General features: G+C 39.5%; 1 protein-coding gene across 3 annotated transcripts in view; it reads right to left on the reverse strand.

The window, feature by feature from the left end:
* The window catches only part of MSANTD3 (Myb/SANT DNA binding domain containing 3), a 94,151-nt gene extending 69,788 nt beyond the window's left edge, over positions 1 to 24,363 (reverse strand). For 2 of the 3 annotated variants that reach the window (XM_070727766.1, XM_070727767.1), the window contains exon 1: positions 23,959 to 24,358. The gene's annotated coding sequence lies outside the window, so the exon portion shown is untranslated. Of the gene's footprint in view, positions 1 to 23,958 lie in introns of all 3 variants that reach the window. The other variant, XM_070727769.1, reaches the window with a different exon arrangement.
* Positions 24,364 to 26,596: the final 2,233 nt, after the last annotated feature.

The raw sequence follows: 26,596 nt of genomic DNA on the forward strand, positions 1-26,596 counted from the left end.
CACTGTAGGTGCAAAATCCTACCTAGTCCAGTCCGGATTCAGTTGTCTATTTTACCATAACTTTTTCTTCCATGCTCTGCCCCTCCAATATTCTTCATACATGGGATAGCAGGAATATGTTAAGACTTCACTTTGTTGCAAAAATTAGGAAAACCAGAACAGCAATAATTTCAGCCCAATATTTTCCTGTACTTATGGATCAATTCTGCATAATTGTTTAGCATATTGTTATCCACTTTAGAGAACTCCTTCATTTTATTGATGTTTTGGGGTAGTTTTGCTTGTGTTTAACTACAATATTCCACTTGGTTTAAGGGCTTTGAATTGGCTATTCCAAAATATAAAATTTCTTCTGTTTCATTCATTTATTCTATTTCATGTGGTTGTATATTGAGAATTACTGTCATAGTGCATGATTCATGTTCATTTGGGCTTCGTGCTACATATGGATATTCTGACTTTCTTTTAGAATTTTCAGTATAATCCAGACTTGTTCCTCCAATTGCTGAGTCTGCAAAGTAGCTCCCAACAATATTTGGGGGCTACTTTGATTTTGACCATCATGCTTCATAGTGGGATACTGTTCTTTTGCTTGAACATAGTTTTTTAGCTTGTTCGTAATTTCTTATCCATGCCATAAACATTGCTTTTATTGCACTCATAAAAGTTTCTAGGTCATTTGGGTGGTTCTTCGCAAACTGAGGATGGTGGCAATATTGAGCATTTTCCCCCCTGCCATTATTCAACTCTTGTTTGATATCCTCTTTGCAAAACACTCATGAATACTCACATTAGATAGTTTGAAGATTTTTTGGCATTATTCTAGGTTTATATACTACAGCCTCCCACAATACTGCATACTTTGTACTTGGGTGATTTTTGTTGCATCACCATTTCTGGGAAGTGTAACAATTAATTTGCCTTTTCTTCATTTATACATTGTCTGCCTGATTGTGGATTAAAGGCGGCCAAAGATTTTGGCTGTGATTTGTAGCCATTCCCAGCCTTATTAAAATGAATTATATGGCTGGCCGATTCATAACTGTGATTCAACCTAGTGTACAAAAAAAAGGGTTATGCTACAAAGCTAATATTTTAGACCAGTGATGGCGAACCTATGGCACAGGTGCTACAGATGGCATGTAGAGCCATATCTGCTGGCACACAAGCTGTTGCCCTAGCTCAGCTGCAACGTGTATGTATGTGTTAGCCAGCTGATTTTTGGCTCGCACAAAAATCACCTTTTTGGGAAGGAATTTTTAGTTTTCAGAGAGCCTCCGGAGGAATGGTGGAGGGTGTTTTTACCCTCTCCCAGCTCCAGGGAAGCCTTTGTACCTTGGGGAGGACGAAACACGAGCCTACCGGGCTCACCAGAAGTTGGGAAACAGGTTATTTCTGGCATCCAGAGGGCCTCTGAGGGGCGTGGAAAGCTGTTTTTGCCTTCTCCGGGCATTGAATTATGGGTGTGGGCAGTGAAGGGCTACCAAAATTATTACTACCACACTGTGGGCATGGCTTATGCAGAACGCCCTACATTTTCTTTCAACATTTTTCAATGCAAATTTAGTGCTCTGGGGTAGAGCTCCATTTTTGCTACCCCACTGTGTCCCCCCCCCGGGCAGCAGCCCACACCTGGGTGTGGGCACTTGTGCATGAACAATAGCACGCACCCATGCGTGAGGGAAAAAAGGTTCGCCATCACTGGCCTAGCTCCAATGTCCAGGGGAATAGCCAAGTCTTCAAAGCTTTCTTGAATACTAACAGGATTAGAGTTAGTAAAGTCTCAGAATGGCATTGTAAAAGGGCAAGTACCACAACAGAAAAAACATGATAATCAAAACATTATTTTTCTGAATTGGGATATCTCTTTGGATTGGGGATTAAGTTATTTCTTCAGAAATCTGTTGCAAATAGCAGACTATAAGGCAACTAGTATTTGTAGTGCAATACTAATGCAATGTTGAGTTTTCAATTCAATTGTATAGAATGTGAAGGATATGTGTTTGTGTTTATTTTATAATGTCCACTGAAGTTGGCATTTAATTTGTACGAGGTGCAATGACAATAAAGTAAACTTAACTTGTATGTGTGTATGCATTTGTTTGAGGGGGAAGGTCCCTATAGACTTTTTAAAATATAATTGTATTGAAACATTTAAAAGCAATAGGAAGGAAAAAAGAAAAACGTATAAAAGAGAATCTTAAAAGGTAAAAAAGAAGAAAAAAGAATAGAAAATATAAAATGGCATCCATTTTTCCTTGTAAGGAATGTACAATTATTTTCTCAATTATGAGAACAATTGTACAGTTAGCTCTTTCTCTAAAATTACTCTCTTTTTTCTATAATATAAGCTATTTGTCAAAACTGTAGATTAAGTTCATATTTTTTCTGTTTTACACAAGAAGTCCATAAGGATGAAGAAGTTTCCTATAATCAAAGTCATATCTTATTGTCATCTCATTTGACTGGAACATTTGGTTCCATTTACTGAGAATTATTTATCCTAGGGTTAACATATTTTTTCTGATATAAACATAGAATTTGGCTCAATGTGTTCTATACACACAGGACATAGATCACTATTTTCAGTGCTCCTTGCTTAACTAGAATACAGTGGTACCTCTATGTAAGAACGCCTCTACTTAAGAACTTTTCTAGATAAGAACTGGGTGTTCAAGATTTTTTGCCTCTTCTTAAGAACCATTTTCTACTTAAGAACCCGAGTCCAGAAAAAATTCCCAGGAAATTTGAGAGCGGCATGAAGGCCTGGCCAGTTTCCTGCCATTCCCTCTTTAATCCCGGCCATCTCAGGGTTTTCTGGGCTGCCAGAGGAGCCTTTCGGTGGTGCTTAAGGAGGCTTTGGCAGTCCAGAGCGAACGGAGTGTTTTCTTTTCTCTGGGCACTTGGAGAGAGAATAAACCTCTCCCAGAACCCAGAGAAAAGAAATGCTCCCTTCACTCTAGGCAGCAATTGTCCTCCTCCTCTTCTTTCTCCTCCTCCTCCCACCCAAATTCCGAGCTTTTATTTCTTTCCTAATGGTTTGCACGCATTATTTGCTTCTACATTGATTCCTATGGAAAAATTGTTTCTACTTAAGAACCTGGACACAGAACGAATTAAGTTCTTAAGTAGAGGTACCACTGTACTTTGTTCCATATAGGAAACACTATGATGAAAAAAGGAAAAATCTAAAAAATCTAAAGGAAAAATCCAAAAAGGGAAAAAAGAGACCAAAAAAAAGAAACTGTTGAGTCCAAAAATGCCAAATACTGTATAAGTTATACTTTGGTAAAAATCTCCAAAAAAGAAATGCTCCAAGCCAATGTCCAATATAATGTCCAATTTAATGTCCAATTAAAATAGATGTCTTCTTATTGTATAAAAAAAAGGATGAAAAAATGAGAGAAAAAATAAGAACAAAAAATATCCTTACGCCTCCAAATTCATATTAAGAAGAAAAGAAAATAGTCCCACTTAGTCCATAGAAAAGAGAAAAAATCGAATCGAAAAAATTATAAAAATAGAATAATAAGATATGCCATCCAAAATTTACTCCAAGTAATTATGATCTCGATGATCTCAGTAAAATTCCATTATAATAGGGTGATTTCAGTTTAATCCATATGGTCGTATTTTCAATTCATTTAAACATTTTTACTTCATCTAATCAGGTAGTGTCAAATCAGTCTTTAATTGTCAAGGAAAAATATAATTTTGAAGGAAAAACAATAATAAGGGAGAAAAAATAGAAAACAAAGGCACCACACTATCTTAAAATTGTAAAAGGAAAAGGATTATACTATTGGGTTTAACAAAGGCAAGTAGTTCCGGCTAGGTTTCTCCTCCGCGTATGGATATCACTTACAGTTTGTTTATTTTTCCTCTGTTTGTGTTCGCCTTCAAAGTCCGCTCTTTTCCTGAAAAAAGTTTCTCCGATCCGAAAGATTTCGTGTGGTGCTGTAAGTCTCCCTTCTCTGCCGATCTGCTAGTTTGTAGACTTCTGTTCTTTCTTTAAACTTCCGCTATCGGCGATCGCTATGGCTACGCCCAGACGGCCGTCCGGTTGCAGCTCTCCATTCCTGTAGCTGCGGGGCTGTCCCTAACCTCCGGGGTCGCGGCGATCCGTCCCGGGGGGGTCCAGGAGACCCCCTGTCCTGGGCCGACCCCTCCGGGTGTCGGCACAACGCAACACGGCGTCCTACAGGGTGGAAAGAAGGCCACAGAGCCGGAGCTTGGCTTCCGTACCTCCGGCGCGATCGAGCTCCACCCGGAAAAAATCCAAGATGTGGGACAGAGAGTAGAAGAATATGAAGATCGTAACTATGCAGGCCGCAGAGACTTTGATATAGCAATAACCAATTTAGAACTCCACTCGGCACTACATGGTTTGAGGTTCCAAAACATTGAAGAAGAAAGAGATGAAGATTTGCCTACAAAAATGGCAGAAGTCATGGGAGCTATTTTGCAGTTAGACCCAACAGAACTGATAAAAGAAATCGACGAAGTCTACCGAGTCCAGACCGGCTATGTAAGGCGCCATAATCTACCCAGAGAAGTCCACATTAAGTTTACAAGAAGAATCGTCAAAGACGAGATACTGAGATTGACAAAAAACGAGTCCTTTCAACGCAATGGGAAAGAAATCACAATTCTGAAACAAGTTCCGAGGAGAGTCCGAGAGAGTAGAAGACAATATTATTTTCTTACAAGCATTTTAATTAGAAAGAACATTGTTTTCAGATGGCTGATACCAGAAGGTTTGACTCTAACATGGCAATCAACGAGAGTGAAAATAGAAAGTGTAGAACAAGCAAGATCTTTCCTAGCACGCAGTGGACTGGACAGCACTGCACAAATTCAGATTCAACCAAAGCGTACTGACGACATGATGGGGGCCACAGGTGGTGGAGGGGAAGAAGCATTGGTGGTGAAGCAGAAACAACTACAGATTTCACAGGACTTAATTTTGGATACCCGACTCCGAGAACCAAAAGAAGCAAAAAGGTACTATAAATAAAGATGACACATGATCTGAAAATATTTTCAGTTAATGTAAATGGATTGAATAACCCAAGGAAGAGAAACCAAGTATTAACTAAACTTATGAAACAAAAAGCCCAGATAAACATTCTACAAGAAGTCCATATTAAAAAATCAAAAAGAAGTCTCCTTAAAAATTCAAAATTGGGAAAATTATACACTAGTTTGGCCAATCAAAAGAAAAGAGGTGTAGCAATGTACATTGATGAACTAATTGAATCAAAAGAAATATATAATGATGGGGATGGAAGGACTTTGATAGTACAACTAGATTTAGAAACAAAACCATTAACAATTGTCTCAATTTATGCACCAAATGATAATCAAAAACAATTTTATATAAAGATTTACACGAAAAAATTAATGAGTTATCAATTGAAAATATGATAATAATAGGAGACTTTAATGCAATCTCAGATGACCAAATGGATTATAATGGGAAAAGAAAAGAAAAGAAAAAAAAGGTAATTTTACCGGCGTCATTTTGGAAAATGAGTTCAGAATTATCATTAAAAGATGTATGGCGAGAACAGCATTTAAAAGATAAACAGTATACGTTTTATTCCAACCCGCATAAGACATGGTCTAGAATTGATATGGCTTGGGCTCCTATTCATATAATGGAACAAATAAGTGAAATAGAAATAGAGACAAATACTTGGGCTGATCATAACCCTATATCCATATATTGGAAAGGTAAAAGGAAAATAAAGAATTGGTCAATGAATAGAACAATAATAAAAGATCCAGAATATAAGAAATGGATAGAGAAGGAACTAGAGATTTTTTTAAAAAATAAATAAAAATACCGATACCACTCCTCAAAATTTATGGGATACAACTAAAGCATATATACGCGGACTAACAATATCATTTATAGCAAAAAAAAATAAAGAAAAGAAAAAATATCAAGGAACATTAGTAGAAGAATTAAGAAAATTAGAAATTTTAATGCAAAAAGAGGACAAGGATGACAAATTAAAAAATCAGAGAGAATTAATAAGACATAAACTGAGATTAATAGAACAAGAACCAATTGTAGAAAAGATAAAGAGAGCAAAACAAGATCATTTTGAACACGCGAATAAACCTGGAAGATGGCTGGCATACAAACTAAGAAAAGAGAGAGAAAATAAAATTATAAAAAATTTGACAGATTCAAAAGGTATAATAAAATATAGAATGGAAGATAAAAAGGAAATAGTATTGGAATTTTATAAACAATTATATAAGAAAGAAGAGATAAGTGAGGATTTAATTTTTAAATATCTGGAAAAAATAGAACTTCCAGTTTTAACCGAAACACAACAGCAAAGATTAAATAGACCTATCACAGATATGGAATTAAAACAATCTATAAAGAATCAAAAAAATAATAAAGCGACTGGTCCAGACGCAATACTAGCTGAATTTTATAAATTAGAACTAGAAATATTTTTTTTAAACATGCTTGAGATATATAATCAAATATTGACAATAGGTAAATTACCAAAAACCTGGTCAGAAACTTTAATAACCTTAATACATAAGGCTGATACCAAGAAAGAAAAAATTGAAAATTACAGACCTATTTCATTGTTGAACGTCGATTATAAAATCTTTATATCAATATTTGCTAATAGACTTAAAAATATTATAAATAATATGATACATAGTGATCAAAATGGATTTTTACCAGGAAGACAAATTAAAAATAATTTAAGAATAATAGTTAATACTTTGGAATATTATGAGCAGCATCCTGAAAAGCAAATGGCACTTATATTTCTGGATGCCAAAAAAGCATTTGACAATGTGGATTGGAATTTTATGAAAATACAATTAAATAAGATGGAAGTATGTAGGGATTGTGTAAGCCAAATATTAGCTATGCTCTAGGATATACACAGAAGCAGTTATCTGAAATAGCATGGTGAAAATTTGCCCAGAGACAGTGAGTCATACAATAGCCATGAACTTTGGACACAGTAAGAAAAATCCCTCAACAGCGCTCCTGGCACGAGATAAGACATTAACAGTGTGATTGGCTGGCAACTCAGCTACCGATAGGTGCATAAAGTGAGAATTTAGTAGCCTATCATAAGCTGTAGATGATACCTTTTATAACCAATTAGAAGCTTAATAGAAATAGCCTATGAACAGTTGGGTGCTCAGAAGCCTTAATTTTGCATATAGATATAGCCTATGAAAACTTGCGTATTCAAAAGTTTTATTATTAGCCTATAGATTTGAAAAACCTTATATTTGTAGCCTATAAGAAACGTATATTAGGAAAAATTAGACTTGTATTTAGCCAATAGAAAATTACTAGTTGAAACCCCTTCATTTGCATATGAAGGGTATAAAAGAGACATACTTGTAACAATAAAGCTTTGTCACTTTACCCAGACCATTGACTCCGTGTTTCATTGGTAAGCACTAGTAATGGTTTCAGGATCGGGCCTCGTAAAGTGAACCATCACAGGGTTGTTGAGACCCCCGTCCAGCGGGGATCGCGTCTCGTCAAGTGGTGACCCCAGACGGTGACCGATTGGCCTTAAGGACATCGCTGAGGGGGCAACGCTTGGATCACGCATTTCAGCGCACTCAACCTCCCATCTCTTACCAAGTGCACAAATACGTAAGTATGGGAGTACGGCTGTCTTTGGTACAGGAACTTCATGTTCGGGAATTAGGACAGATAGTTGAAGCTAATAAAACTTATTTAAAAAAGAAAGGGCAATATCCCACAAAGAAGGGATTGGCCAAATTATTATTATATATCTGGCAAGAATGTCCAAGTTATCCTCATAAAGGAACATTACAAACTGAGGCATGGACAAAAATAGGTGAATATTTACATAAAGAACCAAGGGCGCCTCCACCTATTTTATTAACATGGAAAGTTGTTTTAACAGCCCTAAGGCTTCATTACGATGAGGAGACTATAACAATTGATAGCCATAAAGAAGCCGTTAAGGAACCTAGCGCACCTCCTGAATATGAGGAAGTAGAAGCTAAAAAGATGAATAGATCTAATGAGGTGGTAGAAACCATATACCCTGTAACCACACTTAAAACAGAGAAGGGAGCGTTAATGACGGGAATAGAACTAGCCAGAAAAGATCCCTCAACTTCAATTGATGATTTAGAAACTATGTCAGCGTTTCCCGTGGATTTTGCCGGGGCAGCGCCGGTATATACCCCGCTACCATTCTCTTTAATTAAGGACCTAAAATATGCTGTACAAAATTATGGGCTGGGATCCCTCTATGTATGTGGTTTATTGGGAAATTTAAGAACAAGTTACTCACTCTTGCCGGTGGAATGGGTCACCCTGGCAAAATCGCTGCTAAATCTGACCCAATTCATGATGTGGAAAGCAGTTTTTAAAGAAGAAGCTGCAAAAAAAGCTAATACACATGGGGTTCCCGATGCCCATGTGAGGGGTGTGGGGAATTTTCAAACCCAGCAGCAACAAATGGCCATTCCTCAAGCCACCCTAGATTACACTGCCCAAGCCGCCTTGACTGCATTTTCAAAAATAGGCAACTTTGGAGATCAAACCTCCTCCTCATTTTTAAAATTGTACAAAATAATGGGGAAAGTTTTGGGGATTTTGTTGAGAGATTGCAACAATCTATCAACAGGGAAATTACTAATGAGGAAGCAAGAAAACAACTTACGCTTAAACTAGCCTTTGAAAATGCCAATGCGGATTGTCAACGTGTATTGGGTCCTCTGCGTACAGACCCCTCTAAAAAATTGATTGATTATGTGAAGGCTGCTGCTACAGTTGGCTCAGTAATAAAATATCAAGCAGAACAAATGGCACAGGCTATAGCAGTAGTACAATCAGGGGATAACCATCAGAATAACCGTGTAAGGGGCCCACGAACGGGCACCTGTTATAATTGCGGCCGCTATGGTCATTACAAGAGCCAATGTAGGGCCCCGGGGGGAGGGGCAGGTCCCGCGAGAGGTGGGCAGCGTCCTACTAGCCCTTGCCCAGTATGCCAAAAAATAGGTCACTGGGCTAGAGAATGTAGAAGCCACTATCGGATCAAGGACGCCCGAGACACCCCAGAAGCCAAATGGTCTCATCAGCCTCAGGGAAACTAGATGCGGGGCATGGCTCCAGCCCCGAACAAAAGGAAGCCACAACATTTGTAAAACATTTTTTGGACACTAAGGAGGAAAATGTGGTTAATATTCCCCCATATAAACCCCAAAGATATGAATCTAATATGCTTGTGCCCCCAGAAAAACCCCAACCCATGGCAGTTTTAAATTCTCATGATGAAAAAGAACTTTCTTATGTGCAGTCTATTATTGTGCAGGCTTCAGAGACTATAGACATGTTAACTCCGGGACTTGTGTATTTCCTCCCTGTAAATATAGAAGAACTTCACCTCCCCCCAGGCCAGCCCCTTATTATGTACCCTAATCGTAATCATTTATCCAAAGGCATTTTGGCCTCACCCTATATTTTGCAAGAAGAAGATTTAGCTTCCCTAGCTTTAGGTTGCATACCTGATAGCCCCATGACAATTCAAAAGGGGGAGGATGTTGCTATAATAATATCAGTAGACCTGACATCCGATCCCTATGAACGCAATGGTGATCGCCACTGTTGTATTGCCCCCTTTAAGGACTTTATTGAGGAAGATGTAAGTGCCTGGTTTACCACTAACGTATCAAATTCTAAACTCTATTTGACCATAGTTATTAATAATGTACCCCTTTCAGGAATTCTAGACACAGGAGCAGATGTATCTGTAATAAGCCTTCAGCAATGGCCCTGTGACTGGCCGCTTCAATCGTCCCCAGCCGTTAAAGGAGTAGGAGAAGTTCAATTGGCTCAGTCCAGTGCCCAGTGGTTGGACGCTTCTATCCCGGGCTCATCACAAACGGCACGTATTCGCCCCGTTGTTTTACCCTTGCATGTAAATTTGTTGGGAAGGGACTTATTATCCCAATTTCGAACCACCCTCACGCTGGACTGAGCGCAATGGACCCCTTAATGAAATTAACTTTAAAACATACCACCCCGGTCTGGATTGACCAATGGCCCCTCCCATACGATAAATATTTGGCACTCCAGGATATAATTTTTAATTTGATAGAAGAAGACAAAATTGAACCCTCTAATAGCCCATATAACACCCCTGTATTTGTAATTAAAAAGAAATCAGGGAAATGGAGAATGTTACAAGATTTAAGAAAGATTAATAGTGTTTTAGAACCCATGGGTGCATTACAGTGTGGGCTACCGAACCCCAATATGATCCCCCAAAAATATAAATTAGTAGTAATAGACTTAAAAGATGCCTTTTTCTCAATCCCTCTTTATCCACAAGACAGAAAACTTTTTGCATTCACGGTGCCAGTAGAAAACCATGATAAGCCCACTAAACGGTATCAATGGAAAGTTTTACCCCAAGGGATGTTAAATAGTCCAACCATATGTCAATATTATATTTCAAAAATTTAGGACCCTTTCGTAACAAATATCCCTTTGTTATTTTATATCATTATATGGATGACATCCTCTTGGCCGTAGAACAATCTAGATTTTATAAGACTATTTTTGAAGAACTAATACAGTTATTTAATAACCAAGGCTTTACGATAGCCCAAGAAAAAATTCAGCTCTTACCCCCCTGTTCGTATCTCGGCCACAAAATGTTCTTTGATAGATCTGTTCCTGTGCTGCCACATATTGACCCTTTTGAGAATTGCACCCTAGTAGAGTTACAACAATATTTAGGCATATTAAATTGGGCACGCCCCTATATGGGCTTAACAACAGAACAATTACAACCATTGTTTGCTTTATTGGGAGGCTCCAAAGAACCCTCCACAATTATTCACATGGGCCCTGCTCAGGAACAATGTCTTCGTACTATTCAACAGGCAGTTTCTAATAAATGGGTGGATAGAAAGATAGATAAGGTGCCTATAGCAGCAGCAGTACTTAATACCTCACGCCTTCCTACTGGTTGTTTATTACAATGTCATGAGAGTAAAGTGTATATTATTGAATGGATCCATTTAGCAAATACCCCAAAGAAAACTACAGTGATCCCCCGGGTATCGCGATCCCGATCATTGCGCAGATGGTGTTTTTACTTCCGCAGCGCTACTTCGCGAAAACCCGATCATTGCTAGGGGTCCTGGAACGGAACCCTCGCAATGATCGGGGGATCACTGTATATCTACTCGCCCTTTTTTAGTGTCTCAACTAATCTTTAAATTGCGCTTACGCTGCCGCCAGCTGGCCGCTGCAGATCCCTCCACCCTATATGTTCCATTCCCCTTACCTGTTTGGGAGCAACATTTTAAAGTGTCAGATGATCTTCAATTGGCACTTGCAGATTTTGTCTCCCCTGTAAAATATCATTTGCCTGTTGATCCCCGATTTGCCCTTGTCACTACTTTACCTATAACTATACAGTCACAACAGCAAGCCATGCCCATAAAGGGAGCCTTGACTGTTTTTGCAGATGGATCAAAAACCATGGGAGCATGTGTATATAAGGAGAAAGGTGAATGGATTGTACATCACACTTACCCTCAGACTTCTGCCCAAAGGGCGGAGCTAGCTGCAGCAACTCTGGCATTTCAGAAAAAGCCAGAAGAGCCCTTTAACTTAATAGTTGACTCTTTGTATGTCTATCACACCATTCAGAATATTTTTGGGAGTTATATATCTCCCTCTGTGGACAAAAATTTATCGGTTCTGTTTAACACACTACAAGATGAAATAGAAAAAAGAGCTTTCCCCTATTTTGTTGCTCATATAAGGAGCCATCAACCTTTTCCAGGCATGTTAACGGAAGGTAATAATAAAGCAGATGAGGCATCCCGAGCAATTTTTTCTCTTGAAACACCGTGGGAGAGCCATTCCTTTTTTCACCAGAATGCGTCTAGCCTTAGTAAACAGTTTAAGATTACAAAAACAGAGGCTTCCACTATTATTCAACAATGTCCCACTTGTAGCAAACAAGCACACGCCCTCCCTATGGGGGTTAATCCTCTGGGACTTAGTCCTGCGCAAATTTGGCAGATGGATGTTACCCAATACCCCCCCTTTGCCCCATGGAAATATTTACATGTATCTATAGATACTTTTTCTAGCTTTCTTTTTGTAACCCCCCAGCGGGGAGAAACGGCAAAACATGTTATTAATCACTGTATACGCTCTTTTTCAGTATTACAGAAACCCGCTGAATTAAAAACAGATAACGGTCCAGCATATGTCAGTAAACAATTTTCGGAGTTTTGCAATAAATGGGGAATTGTTCATAAGTTTGGCCTCCCTTTTAATTCGACGGCTCAGGCTATAGTTGAAAGATCTCATTTAACATTAAAAAATATGCTTGATAAACAAAAGTAGCCGATGTTAACATCGCTGCCCGCTGTTCAAAATGCCATTGCAAAAGCTCTGTATACTTTAAATTTTTTAAATCTTACAGGCACCCATAACCCAACAACAGCCGCCCAACGGCTGTTTCAGCCTAGTGTAGTTTCTCCCCGCCCCCCTGTTTATTACAGAGAACTCCCCGACCCAGAGTGGAAAGGACCTGCCCAGCTAATTACGTGGGAACGCGGCTACGCTGCTGTACAACTCCAGGACACTGATCGGATCTTGTGGGTGCCGGGCTGCTTTGTTCGTCCGTATCAGGTGACCAACAAGACACCTGCCACACCTCCCGAAGAGGATATTCATTTTTTATTCCAGTAAATGTGTTGGTTCTGCTTTTGCCCTTGCGCAGCTTGCTGCTGTTCACATTGTCCGGCTTGTGTTTTATGTACTAATTGTCTAGTGCCTTGTGACGTCGTCGTGATTGACCAATTCTTGGAAGAATATATTTCTCTGACACCACACGAACGCTGTACAACTTTGACTCTCACACCCATGGTATTGTACTCTTTGTTTCACCCCTTTTACAATCCTTACCACACAGAATGAAGATTTTTTCGACTCATACAAACGTTTGCCCTATTGGCTGCCACATTTGTGAACCCCGTCCCACTTCTCCTCCTCGGTGTCCAATATTCAGGGGACCTGCACCAGGACATCGCCTCACCTTTTGGGATCTTTTGATGCACCCGATGTCCCTTAAACACTTTATATATCACCTTTTGCCTTTCATTATATGTTTGTTGGTTGTAGGAGGGGGAGTGCACCTGGCTATGATATATACCCATGCCAATTCACGACACACTAGATCGGTGTCATTAGATGGGAAATCTGATACGCCTTTTCTTCAATGGATCGGCCCCCCCAAACAATTTAAAGAAGAAGGGCAATATACCACTATTAGATGTGGTCTATGGGAAGCAACTGAAATCCCTTACCAGACTTCGCTCCCCTGTCACGTTAACTGGATGTTTTATCCTATTAACAGCAGTCAACCCGTACAATTTTTAAAAGGTACCCAATTTGGCAAAAACGAAGGATGTCTCAATGTTATACAATTTATAATTAGCAATGAAACCACAGGAACTTATGTTTGTATTCAATCCCAAAAATGGCAAACTTATTATATCCTGGCTCAGGTGCATTCCCAATATAGTTTTAATTTCCCTATTAATGATCCTTGGTTAAAGGCTTTTAGACAACAGCAATTTACTCGCAAGAAAAGAGCCAATGACGCTATAGAACAGACTTGTGCTCAATGCATTGTAAAGACCGTATTGGAAACACGCATCCAATACACTTTATTACATACCAACATCCCCCCGGTAGGAGGTAAAAAAGACGGTGTGTGTATTCATGAGGGAATTCAATACGATATATATCAAACAAAGGACAAGCTATGGTGCTCTAAACCGTCTGCACCAGTGGCCATTAACATCACTATTTACGCAGGGGATGTAGGTGTACGCAATTCACATTTTACATGGCTGTCGTTTCTAAATTCAACAAGTATCATTTTTATAAAACCCACTACCGTTTCCCTCATCATTGATGCATGTAATGCCATGTCCAGATCCGTATCTCCCGGAACTATTAAATGCGGATCCAACAGCTGGAAATCATCATATCACTTTGATCATAAATATTTGTGTAAAGCAGATACCGGCCAACAAGCAGTCAACATCATGCGAAAAAAGCGAGTGGTCTCATCAGGAGACCGTCGGGATGATTTTTTCTCCCTCGCACCTAGCCCATGTCATGGACGGCACTGTCAAGGCTGGGGATGTGTATGCTATCATACGGGAGGGGGCTACTCCGGTAAGGATTGCCCAGACATTTCAGAATTCACACGGCTTTCTGCTTCCAACCGGATTAACATCCAATGGAAAGTTTCTAGTAAGAACTCACTTACCCGCACCTATGGTTTGGGCATAGATGGAGCAGGCTCAGACCCCCTAACATATATCACCATTAAACGAATGATTTTACGAAATAATTCTGAAATAAAATGGTAAGTATATCAGACATTGGAAAAAGCAGGAAAGCAACAAATAGTTACCGATAAAGCCAGAAATTTGTTTGTAGAATTTGCCAGTGATGTAGCCACCACTCTAGGGATAAAAAATTGTTTTGTGTGTGGGGGAACAAATATGGGTAATCAATGGCCATGGGAAGCTACAGAAGCCCACGGCCATGTGTTTAACAGCATGAAAGAATCGGGAAATATCACTAAAGGTCAATTGTTAACAGATGAACAAATTGTGACATGGGCTCTTACCACTAACATAGTAGGGGTGGAATGTTACAAGAGAAATTTGACCAATGGGAATTATGTGGGAGATTTAATGTGTTTAGGATATTGGGAAAATGATAATTGGACTTCTCCTTCGAACTTGTCAAAACCAGAAAAACACAATTTTAACAACATAGCCAATGTAACATCAGGTAAACCATGGACTACCCCAAAGGGTATGTATTGGGTATGTGGGAACAGAGCTTATTCTCAACTAGATAGCGACTGGTCGGGGTCGTGTATTTTGGCATGGATAAGACCTTCCTTTTTCCTCATTCCTCTAAGTAACGCCCAAACTCTGGGAGCCCCAGTTTATGACGCATGGAAACACAATAAAAATAAAAGAGACTTAAACACAGGGATAGGAGGTCTGCAGGTAATGGGAAAAAACTGATGATATTTGGACACCTGAGAGAATCATTGCTTACTACGATCCTGCTACATGGGCAGAGGATGGGTCTTGGGGATATAGAACCCCAATATATATGCTTAACAGAATTATACGTTTACAAGCTATCTTAGAAATAGCAGGAAGGAATATTGACTCTGCGTTAAATAACATCGCAACGGAACAAGACAAACTTAGGACAGCAGTTTACCAGAATAGATTGGCTTTAGATTATCTTTTAGCCGCAGAGGGAGGCGTTTGTGGGAAATTTAACCTAAGCAATTGCTGTCTACAGATAAATCCCGTAGGCAAGGTTGTCGCTGATTTAACGGCAGAAATGCGAAGGATCATCCACGTACCTCCTCAGAAATGGACAGGAATCTTGGATGATGGAGGATTTTTAGGTGGAATATTCCGTAACTGGAAGCAAGCTATATTTTTTGCAGGAATGATTTTACTTGCTATTATTATGTTACCCTGCTTAATACCTATATTGAAAACTATTATGCAGTCGGTAGCTGAGTCTGTTGTTCAAAAACATTCTGTCATGAGTGTTGTTAAGTGTCCAGAGGAAGACCTTTTCATCCCAGGATGTCCTATGATGAACCAACTGCCAAAGTCACTGCCCACGTTCCCAGTCCCCTCTATACTTAAAAAGAAAGGAGGAGATGTAGGGATTGTGTAAGCCAAATATTAGCTATGCTCTAGGACAGAGGTCCCCAACCGCCGGTCCGCGGACTGGGACCGGGCCGTTGGGGTTTTCCAGCCGGTCCGCGGCGGCGCTGCCCTCCCGGCAGAGGACATTACGCAGGACAGGGTGGGGCGTCGGGCAGGGCGGGGAGAATCAGGAGGCTCCTTTGGCAGCTGGGGGCTGTCTGGCTTTGTGATTTTGGCTGGGGGGGAGTTAGGAAGGTCCTACTTCTCCCCCCCAGCCAAAAACTCAAAGCCTATCTGCTGGATACGGGTGATGAGCGGGACGAGCGGCGCCGAAGCCGGTGGCTGTGGCAGCTGCTGCAAGAGGCTTCCGCGCCACTCTGTCCCACTCATCGCCCGTATCCAGCAGATAGGCTTTGAGTTTTTGGCTGGGGGGGGGACTTAGGAAGGTCCTACTTCTCCCCCCCCAGCCAAAAACTCAAAGCCTATCTGCTGGATACGGGCGATGAGTGGGACAGAGCGGCACGGAAGCCTCTTGCAGCAGCTGCCACAGCCACCGGCTTCGGCGCCGCTCATCCCGCTCATTCCCCATGTCTGGCAGAAGCTGCTGCCTGAGTGCTCTTGGCCGGCGGGATTCAAAGGGGAGAATCAGGAGGCTCCTTTGGCGGCTGGGGGCTGCCTGGCTTTGTGATTTTGGCTGGGGAGGGACTTAAGAAGGTCCTACTTCTCCCCCCCCAGCCAAAAACTCAAAGCCTATCTGCTGGATACGGGTGATGAGCGGGACGAGCGGTGCCAAAGCCGGTGGCTGTGGCAGCTGCTGCAAGAGGCTTCTGCGCCGCTCTGTCCCACTCATCGCCCATATCCAGCAGATAGGCTTTGAATTTTTGGCTGGGGGGGAGAAGTAGGACCTTCCTAACTCCCCCCCCCAGCCAAAATCACAAAGCCAGGCAGCCCCCAGCCGCCAAAGGAGCCTCCTGATTCTCCCCACCCTGTGGAGAAGTGTGGAGGGCTGCGTCACTAAGCTCCACCCCTCCATAACCCCACCCCCATTTGACCAAAGCCCCCCCCCCACCGGGCCGTGGAAAACTGGTCTAGCTTAAAGCCGGTCCCTGGTGCAAAAAAGGTTGGGGACCTCTGCTCTAGGATATACACAGAAGCAGTTATCTGAAATAGCATGGTGAAAATTTGCCCAGAGACAGTGAGTCATACAATAGCCATGAACTTTGGACACAGTAAGAAAAATCCCTCAACAGCGCTCCTGGCACGAGAAGACACTAACAGTGTGATTGGCTGGCAACTCAGCTACCGATAGGTGCATAAAGTGAGAATTTAGTAGCCTATCATAAGCTGTAGATGATACCTTTTATAACCAATTAGAAGCTTAATAGAAATAGCCTATGAACAGTTGGGTGCTTAGAAGCCTTAATTTTGCATATAGATATAGCCTATGAAAACTTGCGTATTCAAAAGCTTTATTATTAGCCTATAGATTTGAAAAACCTTATATTTGTAGCCTATAAGAAACGTATATTAGGAAAAATTAGACTTGTATTTAGCCAATAGAAAATTACTAGTTGAAACCCCTTCATTTGCATATGAAGGGTATAAAAGAGACATACTTGTAACAATAAAGCTTTGTCACTTTACCCAGACCATTGACTCCGTGCTTCATTGGTAAGCACTAGTAATGGTTTCAGGATCGGGCCTCGTAAAGTGAACCATCACAGGGTTGTCGAGACCCCCGTCCAGCGGGGATCGCGTCTCGTCAGAAGTAGGAACAATTTTTTTTAATATAATAGATGCTATATATTCCGAACAAACTGCCAAAATTATAATAAACAGTGAACAGACAGAAAAAGTAGTTATACAAAGAGGAGTAAGACAAGGTTGCCCAATATCACCATTGTTATTTATTTTAACTTTAGAAGCATTGTTGATAAAAATAAGAGCAGATAAGGAAATAAAAGGATTGAAAATTAGAAAAGAAATTTATAAAAAACAAGCATTTGCTGACGACGTAGTGTTTGTTTTGGATGACCCAATAGAATCTATTTTAAATTTAATAAATGTGATCAAAGAATATGGGAAAGTTGCAGGATTGAAAATAAACAACGAAAAGACACAGATATTAACAAAAAATATGACCGAAATACAGAGAAAATATTTAGGAGATCTATCAAACATGAAGATCACGAAAAAAGTGAAATACTTAGGGATATGGATGACTTCTAAAGCCGTATCTTTAAAAAATGACAATTATCTAAAATTATTAAGTCAGATCAAAAAAGATTTAGAAATATGGGGTAATCTACAATTATCACTTGTAGGAAGAATCTCCACAGTTAAAATGAATATCCTTCCAAAAATATTGTTTGTTTTCCAAGTGATCCCAATAAATCCAGGAACGAAATTGTTTGCTGAATTGAACAAGATAATAAGAAAATTTATTTGGCAAGGTAAAAAATCAAGAATAAAACAAATTTCATTAGAAGATCGTAAGGAAAGAGGAGGCCTAGGTCTCCCAAATTGGAAACTATATTATCATGCCACGGCCCTGACATGGATAAAAGAATGGCTGACATTAGAAAATCAAAGATTGCTCAATCTAGAAGGTCACGACTTGATGGTCGGTTGGCACGCATTTGTATGGTAATTATAAATTAAAAACTCACTCATATTTTAAAAATAATGTTATTAGAAAAGCATTGATAGAAGTGTGGAATGAAATAAAGAAAAACCACTTTTTAGTAATGCCAGAATGGGTTTCACCCTTTGAAGCCATTGTACACCCGAATCTCAAAGGAAAAGGTAAGATTTGGAAATATAGTGACTTGTTAGATAATCAATTAAAATTAAGAACAAAACAAGAGTTATACGAGTTAGTGGTGGCATTATATGCAGATTAGTTCTAGATATCAAATAGACGTGAAGACTTATATTTTTAAAAAAGAAAACAATGTATTGAGCAAATTATTATTCCAAAATCAAACAGACAATTGGAAATGTTTATAAATATTTACTAAACCATAGAACGATTGGTTGGATATTGAAAGATAATATGATCAGTTGGTGCAAAAATTTTGGTAAAGAGATCAATTTAGATACTTGGGAAAAGATATGGATGTATAATTGGAAAATAACAAAATCAATCTCTTTTAAAGAAAACCAAATTAAGATGTTTTATAGATGGCACCTTCCACCATATAGAATTTCTAAAATGTTTCCATCTGTATCACCTATTTGTTGGAAATGCAAAAAAGAAGTTGGCACATATTACCATGCATGGTGGACCTGTTCTGAGACAAAAATATTTTGGAATAAAGTAGAGAATTGGATAAATGAAATAACAAAGGAGAAGATTAAAAAATCTCCTGAATTCTTCTTATTGGGTATTTCAAATATAAAGTATAAAAAAGAAATTTACTATTTAATAGTACATATATTGGCGGTGGCACAAATAGTATTCGCACAGAAATGGAAAGAAAAGACGATACCGAAAGACACTGAGGTATTCAAAAAAATTATAGAATGTGCAGAATTAGACATGATGACTAAACGTTTGAACGATCAAACCGAAACAGAATTTTACAAAATTTGGGATAAAGTATATGATTGGTGGAATGTTAAAAATACAGTGGTACCTCGAGATACGAGTTTAATTCGTTCCGGACCTGGGCTCTTAAGTCGAGCAGCTCTTATCTCGAACGACTTTTCCCAATAGGAATTAATGTAAATAATTTTAATTGGTTCCAGCCCTCAAAAAACTCACAAAGTTAGTCTAAATTATGCAGAAAGACATGTTTTTAATGAAGAAATGTACATGTACATATAAATGAATAATGAAGTTTCTTTCACTTAACTTGTAAACTTTCTTAAACTTTTAAATTTACATATGTTCAACTTCTCTGCCACCCAATCCTGTAGGACAGAGGTCCCCAACCCTTTTTGCACCAGGGACCGGTTTGAAGCGATCAAGAGAGGAATGGGTGAATGAATGGACGGAGGGTGGGAAGGAAGGAAGGAAAGAGGGAAGGGACAGGAACAGAGGAAGGAAGCAAGGAAACTTATGAAAGGGGAGAGTAAGAGAGGAATGAGTGAAGGGAGGGAGGGAGGGAAGAAGGTGGGAAGGAGAAAGAAAAGAAGAAATAGAGGAAGGGAAGGTAAAAGAGAGAAAGAAAAAGAGCAAGAAAGAAAGAAAGAAAGAAAGAAAGAAAGAAAGAAAGGGGGAAGGGACAGGAACAGAGGAAGGAAGCAAGGAAACTTATGAAAGGGGAGAGTAAGAGAGGAATGAGTGAAGGGAGGGAGGGAGGGAAGAAGGTGGGAAGGAGAAAGAAAAGAAGAAATAGAGGAAGGGAAGGTAAAAGAGAGAAAGAAAAAGAGCAAGAAAGAAAGCTGCAAGCACCCCCCCGAGCCCCCCAGGCCGGCTGCAACCTTTTAAAACACGCGCGCCGCTTCGCAGCTGTCTCCTGAAGCCGAACGCGGAAGTTAGCGTTTGGCTTCAGGAGACAGCTCCTTGGCGCTTGTATCTCGAATTTGGGCTTGTAAGTAGAACAAAAATATCTCTCCCCTCCCAGCTCTTATCTCGAGTTGCTCTTAAGTAGAGCAGCTCTTATGTCGGGGTTCCACTGTAGTACTAAAAATTAAATATACAAGAATAAATGACTATTCGAAAAATCATAAGATAGAATTAAATACCGTATTTTTCGCTCCATAAGACGCAGTTTTTTTCCTCCCAAAGTAGGATGAAAAATCAGCCCCGTCTTATGGAGCGAAGATGCAGGCGGGGGGGGGGGGGGAGGCGCTGGAGCAGAGGGTAGTTTCTTAGTGCTCTTGCCTCCCTCCCCCCCAATAAAAATAGCCAATCACCGACCATTTCGGGTTCACATCTTTAAAAAAATAATGGTCTGGAATTGCTTTGGCTGACCGGGTTTTTTATTTGTAATATTTAAAAAGGCAAGTACATGAGGCGTGTTCGCAGGTACAGCTGAAAAGACCGGCAGGCGGTCCCTTGCTCATAACTTTTAACTCTTTTCGTGTCACGCGTCCACAAATGCGAATCACTTGCTGAACTTTTTAAGCCGGTTTTTTCCTCTTTTCCGCCCCCCGGACTGTCCGCGTCTATCTCGCAAACGCAGCGCCTCCATTTCGCAGCCGCTGGGAAGGTGAAGAGGAGGACCAGGTGGGCGGGGTTCAAAGCGGAGGGCGGCAATCGCCACGGTTCAGGGCTGGGGAAGAGGTCGCTTAGCGGAGGCGGAGGCATGGCTGAGGTCTGCGCAACTCCCGGGGAGCTCAGCCTCATGGATAAAGGCATCAAGAGGTGAGAGGCTGCAAGGGAGCGGAAGCCTTTGAGTCTTTGAGTTCTTTTTTCCAAATCCCGACTGCTGCTGCTGCTGCGAGGTTGGATCAATTTTTGCACACTTAGCCCCTTGTCCTTTGGGTGTCATGTAGAAGTGCTGGGGTACATTTGGGGCACAGCTTCACCATTGAGGTTTTTCCCCCCTCGACCCTCTGCCTATTTTAAAATAAATCTGAGAGACTATAAGCCTGAATTGTTGAGCCAATTGTTATTTTGTCTTAAATATTATTTAAAATATTTAAATTTTTTATAGTCTTTCTTACTAGTATCCTGTATATAAATATCGTTATATCTTTTTTGGCTCAAAATATTTTTTTTCTATTTTCCTCCTCTAAAATCTAGGTGCGTCTTATCAGCAGGTGCATCTTATAGAGCGAAAAATACGGTAGTTTATATTATAACTAACTCAGAAGTGCTTATGTTATCTTCTTTTTGTATTACTAATAATTTGTTTATTGCTCTTTAGATAAATATATATATATATACATACATACATACATATACAAGTATATCATTTTTTAAAACATAAAGAAATTTAATCAATAATTTTAATCTTAAAAATATAGAATTAAATTTTAATAACAATGTAATTCACAAGTGTGGTATTTCTGCATAGATCTGGTAATAGTTAGAGTTTTTTATATTCTGTATTAGTTAGACTTCTACGGCGGAGCAATGGCAGCTCCTTCAATGTTCAATGTTGTATGTCTTTGTCCTTTTTTGAAAATAATAAAAAATATTTTAAAATAAAAATAGGAAACACTATGATTTTTAACCACTGATCCTATACAATGGTCCCTTGATTTTCGCAGGTCCGACTGTCACGGAAAGGTTATACCACAGGTTTTCAAAAAATATTAATAAAAAATACTTGGGTTTTTTGAACATTTGAATGTTTTCCCGCAGTCGCCTGATGTACAATACTGTGCGTTTTAACTCTCCTCCTCCTCCCCCCCCACCCCAGCCATCCTGCTTCTTTAAATAAAAGCTCCGCTTCCGCTCCAGCCTCCCGATCCCTCCCCTTTAATTCTCGGAGCATTGGTATGCTCCACGTGAAGCCAAGCATTACTGCCACCCACCGCCGCACAGCAAAGCCCCCAGCTTGCGTCCCCGTTGCCCCTGCAGGTTCTAGGGGTAAGTAAAACCAGGAATGGAAGAGGGAGGGGGAGGAAGGAAGGGAGCGTCTCCTCTTTGTGGAAATTTGACTTTCGTGGGTGGTCTTGGAACGTATCCCCTGCGAAAGTCAAGCGACCACTGTAATCTGTTTAATAAGGGTTGGTTGCATTCATATTGTTATTGGAAGTTATTTCACAAACATTTGAAACATTAACTCATATGGATTTGTTTCTTTATTGCCATATGGTGGACTGAAATCAGTAAGTCTGCTAATATTTATTCATTCACAACAATTATGAAAGAACAATCATTGTAAAGATGCCTCTATTTTACATTTCATTGCTACTCTTGGAATTTGGAATCTATCAAGGCATCAATAATAATAATAATAATAATAATAATAATAATAATTATTATTATTATTATTATTATTATTTATTAGATTTGTATGCCGCTCCTCTCTGAGAACTGAGCCATGGTGGTTGATAAAAATTATGCACTATTGGAAGGTGAGATGAGCATATAGACTCTGCATTGTTAGTATTTTCCTCACTTTTATAAGATATTAGTGTCATCATGAAAACTGGAGGAGTATCAAATTAAGAATATAAAATAAAGTAAAAGCCTACGAATTTAAATTTACATCTTAGGTTAAGACACAGATATGGGAGACAGATTAGCATGAGTAACTGATGAGTATACTCTGCAGTACTGTATATTTGTTTTCATCTCCTGAATCATCAGCTGACTCAAATATATTTTCCTTTTCTGAATCTCTGGTATCACTTAAAATTTAGGATAATCAAATTTCAATAATATAAGATATGGATTAAAAACTTTTTAAGGTATTTTTTTATGATTCTTCCTGAACTTCTCAAAGAATTTTCTAACAAGTTGTAATTAAAAGTATTTATTTATATTCCAACTCTTCCTGACATTTCAGCAACATAAAAATTGTACTTAAAATACTGAAGAACTTACAAATATAAAATTAATATTTTATGCAGTCATCTTCAATAGAGAAACCTCCTTCGTGCTCAAAATGAAGATTGCTAAATCAAAGTAACCTTTTTAGCTGAAGATGTAAACTTGCTTCTTTGAGGGAGCATATTACTGTACTGTGTTTAGATACTGTGCTCCAATGTATCATCAGCAAAACAAATTAAGAACTTTGGTAACTATAATGTTCAGAGAAACAGGTGAAAGATATTTAGCTGCTATTGGGGTGGGAACTGTAATTAGCTCATTCTCTAAATGGTGAGGAGCCGACCCTATATGTTTTGTCATGTAGACCCTAGCTGTTGGAATACTGACCTCAAATAAAGGCACATTTAAGGTAAAAAATGTTCTTAGTAATAGTTTTCAATATCAAATAGGGATGATTGTGCATGCGTCAGACATTCTAGACGCTCCTATCTCTGATGTGATTTACTACGTAAAGGGGAATTTCTCCCTCAAAATACTATAAATCCTTCTTGAAGAAAAGCAGAGGAGTAGAGCATTCACAGAAGTTCAAAGAGAATTTGTGATTTCTGAGAGATATAATGTTGAGGACAGTAAAGAAATAAATAAATCTGCGTCTATCTATAAAACATTTTAAGCATGGCCTAAGGCAAATGATAATGAAAGAGAGAGGATTTTAAAGTGCTTCTCTGAAACGGTTTTTTTCTTCTAAATAAACACAAATATATATGCATGTATGTTACCAGGCTTCTGTGCATAAAGGCCTTCTCAGATTTCCCCTTCCTTTCTCCTCGATGCTGCCGATATCCTCTTCTTGGTTTAGATAAAAGGAAGCAAAGATGTTAGCCTGACAAAAAACGGCCCAGCAATTTACATGCACATTAGCGGTCGTAGATTTAGAAATACAGGGACGTTAAGCTGGATCCAACAGAATGTTTGTCTTCTAGTGGTTGTTATCACTACTTCCGGAAAAAAATGGGACGGAAAGGGAAAAAAATGTTTTGCAATTGCAACGCCAGCGTCTTAAATTTGAAGGACAATAGTAATCTTTAGTTAATAATGCACCACCATTGCCAGCCTTTATTTTCTGCTCCCGCTTCGAAAGTGGGGTGGAAGGCTAGACCTCTTTGTCCCTCCCACAGTCACACTATTAAGCCCCCCTTTGCTGCTCTTCTCAAATTCCGACAGGGTGGGGCAGCGTAGGGAAGACCGACTGTTTAGCAAAAATATGCAATCGCCTGCACACTACAGTGAGTAACAAATTCGAGTGTATGTAATTATGAACAAATAGAACGCGGTTTGCTTCTTTTTCCTTATTAGTTTGATTACACCACCATTTTTCATTAGAACAATAAAACAAATGCATAATGCCATTCCCTCTCCTGTTATCCAGTTAGGGTTTTCCGTCTAACTGATGGTAATTATTCCGACAAAAGTAGGAAGAGCCAAGCTACGCGTGCGCACCAGTCTTTCATTTACTGACGGCCGGCAGCCTATAGGATGTTTTTGAAGCAGAGCCGGCGAGGTTTGGCTTTACAATCCGGACTTCCCTTTTACGTTCGTCTTGTTGCTTGCCGTTCATCGAGGGTCTTGAAGGGCATGGATAGAGTTCGCCCTTTCTCCCCTCAGCTGTCCCTCTTTATATCAAAATCTGTCTATTGTTGTTTGTTCATGTACATATTCTCCAATAACTAGGGATAGGAATGTTTTTGTTTCTAGTAGTTTCCTTTCTCTCTTTCATTAAATTATATTATTGGTATGTGTACTTTTTATTGTTTACCGAAGCCCTCCTTAAAAAATCACTAAAAATCAAATTACATGTATACATTACATGGTTTACCTGTTTTGACAGTAGCAAGAATTGTATTTGCACAATACTGGAAAAATGAGGAAACACCTACAGAATAAATAAGATTAGTCTGCAAAAATGTGCATATCAGAGCTTGCATTTGTGGAAACTAGCCTGTTTGTGCCCAAGCAGCAAACCAGTCCAGCCAGCCTACCAACCCAACCAGCCAGCCACAGACCAGTAGAAATGAAGTTGAAATCTTCAATGAAACACAGCAGCAGTAGGAAGTTGTGGAAAAATATATTTACTTCTTTATACTACTACTACTACTACTACTGTCTATACTATACATAAAAAAACTAGTATCTTACTAGCACTTTGCTACAACTATTTTAGTTCAATAGCTCACAGGAACCAACTTTTACAGTGTTACAGCTTCTTAAAAGCATACTTCCATGAACAGCACACAGCTAACAGCGAACAGGCAGAAAGAAAGAGCAGGGAGCTCTTGCCTAATTAAATACTAATAGAATAGAACAGAACAGAATTTAATTGGCCAAGTGTGATTGGACACACAAGGAATTTGTCTTGGTGCATATGCTCTCCGCGTACATAAAAGAAAAAGATACATTTGTCAAGAATCGTGGTACAACACTTAATGATTGTCATAGGGGTCAAATAAGCAATGAAGAAACTATTAATAAAAATCTTAGGATACAAGCAACAAGTTACAGTCATACAGTCCTAAGTGGGAGGAAAAGGATGATAGGAATGATGAGAAAAACTAGTAGAATAGAAGTGCAGATTTAGTAAAAAGTCTGACAGTGTTAAGGGAATTATTTGTTTAGTAGAGTGATGGCACTCAGGGAAAAACTGTTCTCGTGTCTAGTTGTCTTGGTGTGCAGTGCTCTGTAGTGACGTTTTGAGGGTAGGAGTTGAAACAGCTTATGTCCAGGATGCGAGAGGTCAGTAAATATTTTCCCTGCCCTCTTTTTGACTTGTGCAGTATACAGTGGAAGGCAGGTTGCAGCAATTGTTTTTTCTGCAGTTCTGATTATCCTCTGAAGTCTGTGTCGGTCCTGTTGGGTTGCAGCACCAAACCAGACAGTTGTACAGGTGCAAATGACAGACTCAATGATTCCTCTGTAGAACTGTATCAGCAGCTCCTTGGGCAGTTTGAGCTTCCTGAGCTGGCGCAGAAAGAACATTCTTTGTTGTGCTTTTTTGATGATGTTTTTGATGTTAGGTGACCATTTTAGGTCTTGAGATATGATAGAACCTAGAAATTTGAAGGTCTCTACCGTTGATACTGTGTTGTCTAGTACAGTATTGTGAGAGGTGGAAGGGTGGAAGGGTTTCTCCTAAAGTCTACCACCATTTCTACAGTTTTGAGTGTGTTCAGTTCTAGATTGTTCTGGTCACACCACAAGGATAGTTGTTCAACTTCCCATCTGTATGCAGATTCATCATTGTCTCCGATTGAGTCCGATCACTGTTTTTTATCATCTGCAAACTTCAGTAGTTTAACAGATGGATCGTTTGAGATGCAGTCATTAGTGTATAGAGAGAAGAGAAGTGAGAGTACACAGCCT

This window comes from Erythrolamprus reginae, chromosome Z (assembly GCF_031021105.1).
Source record: "Erythrolamprus reginae isolate rEryReg1 chromosome Z, rEryReg1.hap1, whole genome shotgun sequence".
Taxonomy (NCBI): Eukaryota; Metazoa; Chordata; class Lepidosauria; order Squamata; family Dipsadidae; genus Erythrolamprus; species Erythrolamprus reginae.